General features: G+C 43.6%; 1 protein-coding gene across 7 annotated transcripts in view; it reads left to right on the top strand.

Annotated features, from left to right (window-relative positions):
- The first annotated feature begins 2,686 nt into the window (after positions 1 to 2,686).
- The window catches only part of Osbpl6 (oxysterol binding protein like 6), a 179,002-nt gene continuing 172,004 nt past the window's right edge, over positions 2,687 to 9,684 (top strand). For all 7 annotated transcript variants that reach the window (XM_090342557.1, XM_090342562.1, XM_090342561.1 and 4 more), the window contains exon 1: positions 2,687 to 2,820. The gene's annotated coding sequence lies outside the window, so the exon portion shown is untranslated. The remainder of the gene's footprint in view (positions 2,821 to 9,684) is intronic.

The following is a 9,684-nucleotide window of genomic DNA, read 5'->3' as shown; positions in this document are numbered from 1 at the left end:
TCTTTCATGGACTGATTCTGGGCACTGATTCTGTAATGCCTTCACACATACACTTTGCATGACCTAATAACTGGCTATGTCCTCAGGAAACATAGGCTAGGTTGATAATGTCATTATTTATTTGCTTCATATTCCTCTCATTTCCCTTTTTTCTCATTCCCGATGCTATGGGATTGCACTTTTCAGTGACATATTGGTACTTCAGTTTTTCTAGGAAACTCAGTTAAAATAGTACCCATAAAAACTGCCAGGAAGGGCTGGGAGTTTGGCCTAGTGGTAGAGTGCCTGCCTAGCATACACGATTCTTCCGTACCACATACATAGAAAAAGTCAGAAGTGGTGCGGTGGCTCAGGGTAGAACACTAGCCTTGAGGAAAGTCTAGGGACAGTGCCCAGGCCCTGAAGTCAAGCCCAGGACTGGCAAAAAAATTTCCAGGAAACTTCAGTGTGAATTAGATGAATCGATACTGGGGACTGTGATTCATGCACAGTGCAGTTCATTTGTGTGTCATGGAAATGATAGTATTAATAGGACTGGCTATTTAGGAATATCATCTTGTTTTCATTGACAGTCTATGACCAAATAAGAGATGGATTAGACAAGCAGAAATTATTTATTCCAAAATGTAGCTTGTGATTTAAACTCTCAGCTAGAATATGCACCCAAAGAAAACATTGCTCTCTGGCATTTTTCTCAGGAATAACCATGCCATTGCTCAAGAAGCAGTGAAAAGCCTGTTAGTCATATTTATATTATCTGTGCCAGTCTGAGTTTTCAAAATATTGTGCTACACAAATAACGTGGAGAGACTGCCTTGCTACACAGCTCTGTACACCCAGCTTGATTTAATCCACCCATTCCCTCCCCCAAACGGATAACTGATAACTGTAGTGCCACTGTATCTTATTTGATAAGACTAAAGCCTGTTTTTAGAATAATAGAACACAAATATTGTGGAGGACCACAGTGAACAAGTGTGATAAAGTACAAGATTGAGGTTATACAGAGTTTCTGTGACAATTTCTGAGAGCCAAACTCTCTCATCTCCTTTTATACTTGTGTGTATTTTAAAGTGTGTGTGAGAAAGTGGTTTCAGCAGAGTTTCTGCTAGTGAACTTCAGAAGCAAGGTGACTGAGCAGGTGACGGTCAGCAGGTTAATGGCTGCTGTGATGAAGCTGTCTTCACGGGTAGTGATAAAGGTGAAACTGCCTTGTGTGATGGGGGCGGGCCTACTGGTATTTTATGACTAGATTATGTGAAAATATTGCTACTCAAGGTGGAAGAAGTTAATCCCAAAGGTGAGAGTGAAGATTAAATGAAAGTATGCGAGTAGGAAACAGTGCACATAGCAAATCAGGATTTCATCAATACTGATACCATCACAGTTGTCTCAGTGTAGTACATACAGAATCTTCAAGTGTGTGTGTGTGTGTGTGTGTGTGTGTGTGTGTGTGAACTCAGGGCCTGGGCACTGTCTCTGAACCCCTCCATCCCCCCTCCCCCCTTTAAGGATAGTTCTCTACCACTTGAGCCACAGCACTGCTTCAAGCTTTTGGGAGCATACTGAAGGTCCAATAGGCTTTCTGCATGGGCTGGCTTCAAACCATGATCCCTATGCCTCACCCTCTCCTAAGTAGCTAGGATTTCAAGAGTAAGCCACCAGCGTCAGGCTAGTATGCTTCTTCCTTCAGTCACCTAACCCAGTCCACATTGCCACACAGAGCCCCCAGCAATGTTTTCTACCAGTTGCTTCAGCTAGGCTGATTTCTCTGGCTTTTTGACCACGAAGATGCTGATGACATAAGCATCTTGACATGCTGATATTTCCTCAGCCATCCCTTTACAGAAGAAATGTCTGTGCAAATATTTAAACCATGCCGTCCCTCCTAGCACATTTGGTTTTTTTTTTTTTTAGATCAATCTGCTCTTGGACATGATCCAGGAACAACTTGAGTGTGCCAGGGTTTTAGGGCTGGGAGTGTGTCCTGAGAAGCCACTGACCTTGTTGGGCTTTGCCAGATACTAAAACATTTGTGCCCTCTCTCCCCCCTTCATAAAACCCTAGCGTTTCCCGGAGTCTGGGAAGTTCTTGCTCCTGAGCGCAAGGACCGGAAGCAGGCACACGTAGTACGTTTAATTAGCTATGACCTCTGGGGGGCGGAGGTGCCGCGGGATAGAAGCTTGGCAGATGGGGGTGGGATGCCAAGGTGTTGTTTCCTTCTGCATATGGTCCCCCAGGGGTGCTCCCGGCGTCAGGGATCCAAGCCCAAGCGCTGGATTCATTCGAGGCCACTCCTTGCGAGGCCAGCCAGCCTACCTCCGCTCAAGTGCACGCGCGGGCGCCTCTACGGCCCAGTCAGGGTGTCCACCGTGGGCAGCTCCTGGACAGCACAGATTCCCGTCGAGGCCCAGGAGGGCGTGAATGAGCTAGGTTGCTGGACCCCGCGCTCGCCATAGGGGCTCATTGAGCATCCCGGAGCGCAAAGGCGAGGCGACACTGGGCTCAGCGTCCACTCGCCGCCCGTGGCTCCCCTCCAGCCTGGCCCGCGCGCGGGATCCGGGGGCGGGGAGCCCGGAGCGCCGCCCCGCCGGCGCGCCCCGCCCGTGGGAGAGGAGGGGCTGCGGCGCGGAGGACCACTGGAGGCGCAGCGCCGCCGCCGCCGCCGCCGCTGTCGGTGCCGGAGACCGCGGCTCCGCACGCAGGCGGCGCCCCAGCCTCCGCTCGTCCGCCGGTCCGCGCGCCCGGCCGCCTGCCCCGGCCTCCCGGCCGCCACCTCGCGCCACCCACCGCTGCGAGATCCGCCGCGCCACCCTCCAGGTAAGTGTCCGAGTGGCAAAGCGGGTGTCTGCGGGCAGACAGCACCGCGTCCACCCGCGGCCCGGGGGCATTGTGCGCGTCCGGAGGGCCGAGGACCCCGAGACGCACGGGGTGGGTGGGCAGCCGCGGCTTCGCCCCCCCAAACCCCGCTTCCGAGGCATCACGTCTCCCCTCCCCAGCACTGCGGGCCAGGAAGTGGCCGGGGGGGTGGCTGTGTCAGCCCTTGGCCAGGCCAGATGGGAGAGGGGTCTGGGTCTCCATGCCCGATGCCTCCCCCCCCCTCCTCCGCCCGGTTGCGGGGAATTGCGGACGCCCGGCAGGCACACGCGCCCGCAATCCCCCCCCCCCCCCGCTGCGCCCAGCCCTCTCTCCCCGAACCCCAGCCCCCGGGCAGGCTGAGGATTGAAGCTGGGGCCGGGAGAAGGACTGATGTAATTGTCGGCGGGGAAGCGAACCCGCGCCCGCGGGAACGCACGCCTACGCCGCACCTTTCAAGGGAATCCGGGGGAACGGCTGGGGAAGTTGTGCACTGCGGACTCCCCGGGCGGGCATCCCCCCCCAGCCCTGGCCCTCCCTCCCCGCAGCCTCGGCCCGCGCTGGGGGCCAGGCCCAGTCCGCCTTCCCTGGTTCAGACCCGGACAGGATTTGCACTGCGGTGGAGACGCGCCTCCCTGCTTCCAGCCGGAGCCGCCTGGGGTCGCGGCGCCAGGGATGCGGGGCCGCGGGAATCCTGCCTGGGAAGGAAGCCCGGAAGAACTCATGACAGCAGCAGATTTTTCTTTTTCTTTTCTCTTAAGCCTCTACTGTATACAGACACCGCCGCCAGCCACGCTGGCGTGCAAAGTTATGACCACATACTGATGTGGTGTGTGTGTGTGTGTGTGTGTGTGTGTGCGCGCGCGCGCGCGCGCGCGCGCGTGTGTGTGTGTGTGTGTGTGTGGCATTTCTGTGAGACACCTGAACGGTTGCTTAAACCAGAGATCTAAAGCTGGGGGAAAGCATTACATAATGGACGTGAAGCAAATGACAGGAAACTAAGTGAATCTGCCGGTCTGCCAGGTTATTTCTCCCTTTCGGACGTTTTTGGGACCTTTCCATTTCAAATCGTTGGATGAGATGTGGTAAATTGTATATTCAATTTTGATGCCTCCTCCAATAGCGAAATACTTTTCCGTGTGCATCTGTTCTTAATTTTTTTTCCCTCTCAAGAATGCATGTGTCTCAGGGTTAATGAATAAATATGATCTCCCAAGGTAAAAATTAGGACATTTCCCACCTTAAACTATTAAACTTTGTTTTCCCCTTGCTTAGCTTTTGCTTTCCAATTTCCCGTTTTTTGCTAACCCCTCCCCCGGTCCCCTCCTCTTTGGAAGCATTTCTACAGTTTTGGTAGTGGAAGTCCACAGTGTTGATATTCCTGTGGAATGTTACGGCATTGCAGATACAACACTAATAATAAACGAAGCAGGAGACCTCGCAGCAACTCTGGGAGTGAGCAGGAATCCCAAGGTCGAAGGGAAGCTGCAGTGTAACTCAGCTAGAATCATCTACAGAGACTGTGCCTAGCGCCTACCGGGGTGTAAGGAAGGCCATGATTGGTGGAATATTTATCCTTTTTTTTTCTACACTAGATTCAATATCTTTTCCCCTACATGTAGTTTTCCCCCCTCACAAGAAAAAAATTTGAAATTTTCATGCTTGCTTTTAGGAAGCTTAAAACTCTCGGCTTATGTTTTCAGTTGTGATGTGCATAGCATACGTTCAGTAGGTGGGGAATGTCTGGGTTGGCTCAGTTTCTCCTTATGATGACTTGTCAGATATCCCTGCCTTTCATCTGATGCTGTTCAGTGTGACATTTGCAGGATCACATAATACATCTCATATTCTCCGTTGACTTAGCTTTATTTTAACTTTCTTCATGGCAAAGCACTTCCAAAATGAATTGCTCGTGGTTGGAGGTCTGTACTAGATCGGTGGATACAGTATTAGGTAAAACTCCTGAGTAGATAAAAGCTTTATGTTGGGCTGGGGAGATTTCAATTTTATTCAAACAATGTTAAGTAACATTCATTTTCTGATCATTCAATTGATAATTACTTATTGAATGCCTACTGTTCAAGCCTTTGGTCTTGGCCACTGTAAAAGAGAGAAACAGGATTAAAATAGTGTCTGTATCTTCATGGGGTTGAAGTCTACTTTGAAAAGATAAGGTATGTTTCCTCTAAAGAACAATTTTACTTTCATATTAAGTAATAATTGTTATACATTCTTTTACTCTTGAAAAAAGTTTTTGTTTACTGAATTTCATTACTGAACAGTATTCCATTTTATAATATATATTATATAATATATAACGTAATATGTTGCTCTGTTCTCCTGCTGGCCATTTTTTTTTCTTTTGCCAGTCCTGAGGCTTGGACTCAGGGCCTGGGTACTGTCCTTGGGCACTTTTTGCTCAAGGTGACCACTCTGCCACTAGGCTGCTCCTGACCTTTATTTTATATTAGAATATTAACAATGATCCTATATGTTCCTTTCCTGCAACTTACTAGGTGGCATCATTATAATCCAGGTGGTTATGCTAATTTATGCAAGTCAGAGAAACAAGGAAATGCAAATAACCAAATAGAAACAAGTATTTATTTTTTATACATGTACATGCCAAAGTATATACTTTGTGTGTTAGTCCTGGGGCTTGAACTCAGAACCTGGACACTGTCCCAGAGTAACTTTGCTCAAGGAAAGAGCTCTACAGCTGTATTCTGGCTGCTTCCTCTTCTTCCTCCTTTTTTTTCTCCTCCTCCTTCTCCTCCTCCTCCTTCTTCATTGGAGATGAGCGTCTCATGGACTGCCGTGCTTAGGCTGGCTTCGAACTAAGGTCCTCAGAACTCAGCTTCCTGAGTATTTAGAATTACAAGTATGAGCCACTAATGTCTGGCCACATCTTTTTTTCTTTCTAAAGAGAGAAAATTGTGAACTTTGGGTTCCAGTTGTCATGTGCTAGTGGTTCATGACTAGATACGAATCCTAGATACTCAAGAGATAGACCTGGAGAATTATGGTTCAAGGCCAACCTAAAGTTTGCTAAACTCCATCTCCAAATAACCAGCAAACAACAGGACTGGAGGAGTGACTCAAAAATTGTAGAACACTCTGAGTTTAAACCCTAGTACAACAAAAGCAAAAACAAAATTTAGAGAATGAAGAGATGGCTTGGGGAGGAGCACACAGGTAAATGTAAATTCTTGATGATAATCTAGTCATTGAGCTTGGTTATGAGTTCATAATTGTTTGTTCTATTTAAAAATAAAATAAGAATTGTACCTGGAGAGGGCTGATTTGGTATGTGTAGAATTCTGGTCCTCCTAAGTTATTGCATACATCTAAAGGGAAGATAATGATAGTCCTTTGATATGGAGGGTAATATGATTGGATGGAGGGAGTAGAATTTTCAGAAATAATCTTTGCTTTCCTATTGATGTTTCCAGGCAATGATTTATGCATAGGTATTCACTCATGGACGTCTTTAAATATTGTTCCCTATAGTAAGGGTTATTTATGCCATCCTGTAGGGAGGAGGACACAGGCTGAATATCTTTGTAGGTAGTTACTTATTTGATAAATACTGTGATAGGTTTTCAACGTTTTCTTATATTCTCATTTTTATATGGTTTTCTGTAGTTTCTTGACATTTTTCATTATCCCTAACTTTCTTTTTCTTTCTGATTTTGCATCAACTGTTGTAATCATTGAAGGCCTGATCATTTTCTCTGAAAATCTAGTCTTCAATTGTGGCATAGTAATTCTAGTCTTCAATTCTGTGGCATAGTAATTTGGAAAACATCTTGCTGATAGTTCCAACAGCAGTTAAGTAGAAATGTGGCAGTATCTTTGAGAAAAAAAAAAAAAAGACTGACCTCCCAAGGAAACAAAGCTTATTGTTTATTTGTTTGCCAATCGAGTCAGAAGTTATCAAAAAGGCCATAAAAGTAGTCTATAGCCTTGTTTTCCAAGGCTAATTTCAACATTCCTGCATTCAGCTGTACATATTTTACATTCCCTGAGTGGATATACCTAATGGTTTGAAATCCAGATTTCATTTGGTAGTTTTGATTAAGGCAATGAAATAAAGTTAATTTTAGGGCTAACTAAATCTAGGGTGAGCATGAAATGCATCTCGGTTATAACCGAAGTTGGCAGTCTGCCATTTTGACATAGATCTGACTTACATGGACTTTTGATACAGTTCTTTGTACAAAGTCATTTGATTATCAATGTCAGGCTGATTCCTTTCTCTCTGAGGTGGCCAGGATCTGTGGCTGTCATGTGAAAGTGTCTTTCTTCATCCAGCCCATGTTTACCATGTGTGCCAGATATTGTATTAAGTGCTGGATCATAGTGTTGGCTTCTCATAGACTCTACCAGTAAAAGTTACTGTTGAATATGTATACTGAGGCGTGGGTGGATCTGGCTTTGAATTTAGAATTCGCATGCAGTGTCTATTTTCTTCTTTTGTTTCTCCAACTTTGTGTAGATTTTTGTTGAGAGTGCTCTAGAAAGATTTTATATAGTCAGTTCTATATTTGTTTTGTTTTGGTTCAGTTCAAGATAAGTCCTTTTGTCATAAAAATGTTTTAATGCTATCAATAGGAGCAAGACAGGATAGGAAAGGGATAGTTGGGTGGGTGAGTTCAGAATCATTAGGAATGGAATAATGTTCAGTTAGTTTTTGGGTTTTTATTTTTTATTTTTTTTTAAGAGAAACAGAAAATAGGTAACAGTCAATGGTCATTAAAGATCTAAGTTAAGTCTTAAGAGTGTACTGAGTATACTGAGTGATGATAAGAGGCAAAGTTCTAAATTCCTAGCAGATTTGAATAACTCATTCTCTCCTCAGTTTGTGGTCACTGCCTCTGTGTGTGGGTATAGTTTTTATTTTTGTTTTTTTGGTTTGTTTTGGACAGTATTGTAGTTTGAACTCCCGGTCTTGAGCTTGCTCGTCTTGCATGTTCAGCTGGTGTTGCACCACCTAAGCCATGCTTCCTGCCCTGCATGAATGTAGTTTTGATATTAAAGTAAATCACAATTTAAATGTTAAATATCTATAAATTATAAGGACTATGAAAATTAGATGATAAATTGTAAGGAATAGAAAAGCCCTAAGTTTACTCAAGGGAATTCAGTTGACATAGCTCATATCTCAGAAAATCCATAGAATTCGACAAAAGGCTGATCTAGGAAAGGAGGCCAAATGAAGTATTCTAAAATCTAGGAGTATTTAAGAGATAAATTGACTTAGAGCATTATGTATGACACTTAACTATTAAGCTTAAAATAAGTTTAAATAAGTATATCAACTTATGTAAGAAAATACCCAGGCACTAAAAATGCTCATTTTATGATGGTTTGATGCCTGAATAATCTTTATATTTGACTCCTAAGAGGTTGTGGCTGACAGGGGTTTTTAAAAAGACTTCCTTTTTTCCTGTGAGACCTGTCCGGTAAGACCCAGTCCTTTGTGTCATTGTGGCTAATAGGAAGTGATGAAGACAGAAAATTGAGTTCTTTCCTAAATCAAGGAATTATGGGTAAGTCTCTGGGATTTTAAACTTTCACTGCATTATTCTTCTGGCATATTTTTCTGACTGGCATAGAAAGTGAAGTTCATGGGTCTCCTTTCTCTCTTCCTTGATATCTCTCTCTCTCTCTCTCTCTCTCTCTCTCTCTCTCTCTCTCTCTCTCTCTCTCTCTCTCTCCCCCCCCCCCCTTTCTCTCTTTCTCTGCATGTATATATTTCACAACCTCAAGCTTGGTCTTTTTAATTTAATAGATAGGCAAGAACAGAGAAAAATTAAATTATTCTGAGTTAGATACTTCTCTATCACTTCTTTTTCCATTCACTTTCTATGCATTAAAATAAGAGAAAATTAAAGTATAGGGTTATTTAGGACAAACATATCACATTAATTTTTATTTTTTATCTAGCATCTTATGGAGCAGTTCTCACTATATATTCACCCTTTTAGAGAATATAGAAGCGGAAGAATAACAATAACTACATATTTTTAGACTTTCGATAGTCCAACTTAAACCTGTCCTCAATTTCTACCAGTACTATTACCTCACATATACTAAAGTCTACACTTCATTTACTTACTTAGGTTTATGGTGCCAAGAATGAAACCAAGGCTTAATATTTACTTGTCAAGTACTGGACCACTTCTTAAACATGTAAGGAAGTTACTTTGATTTTTTTAAATACATAATACAATGGCAACATTAAAGTATGGAAAAGAGAATTCAAATAGATTTGGTTAGAGGCAAAGTTGAAAGTCTTATTTTATTTTAATTATGATGTTTCTTTTTTATGTTTATCTGTAGCAGCTAGACAGGCTTTTGCATATTCTCACTCCATCAGGAGACACATTTGAATGGCTTTTGGTGTGTAATTTTCCTAGAATAGAAAAAGTGGCACAATTTGAATGGCATGTTGATTATGAGAAGACATTAATGAAATTCCTTTTGCTTCCAATAAACCTCAGATTTAAGCAAGAATTATAGAATGTGATAACACAAGGTAGGCCAAGAAAATATAAGGTTGGTGTGAAACTCCATGCATGGTACAAGGCAGATTGCAGAGCAAAATCTTTATGAACTCAGGATAAGGGAGGCAAAGGGAAAGGAAAGAAGTGGGTGACTGTTGTGCCCCTGCCTATATTTCAGTCTTATTTCAAAAAGTGCCAACAGAAGAAATACATGCAAATCTGAAAGCAATCAGATTTTTGGGAACATGTCTGTTTATACATTAAAATTTTAAAAAGGTTTACACACCTTGAAGAAAGTAGAAGATAGGAGATAAAAATT

This window comes from Megascapheus bottae, chromosome 12 (assembly GCF_031878675.1).
Source record: "Megascapheus bottae isolate mThoBot1 chromosome 12, mThoBot2.hap1, whole genome shotgun sequence".
NCBI classification, from domain to species: Eukaryota; Metazoa; Chordata; class Mammalia; order Rodentia; family Geomyidae; genus Megascapheus; species Megascapheus bottae.
Note: the sequence above shows the minus strand (reverse complement) of the source record. Positions and strands in the feature narration are given on the sequence as shown.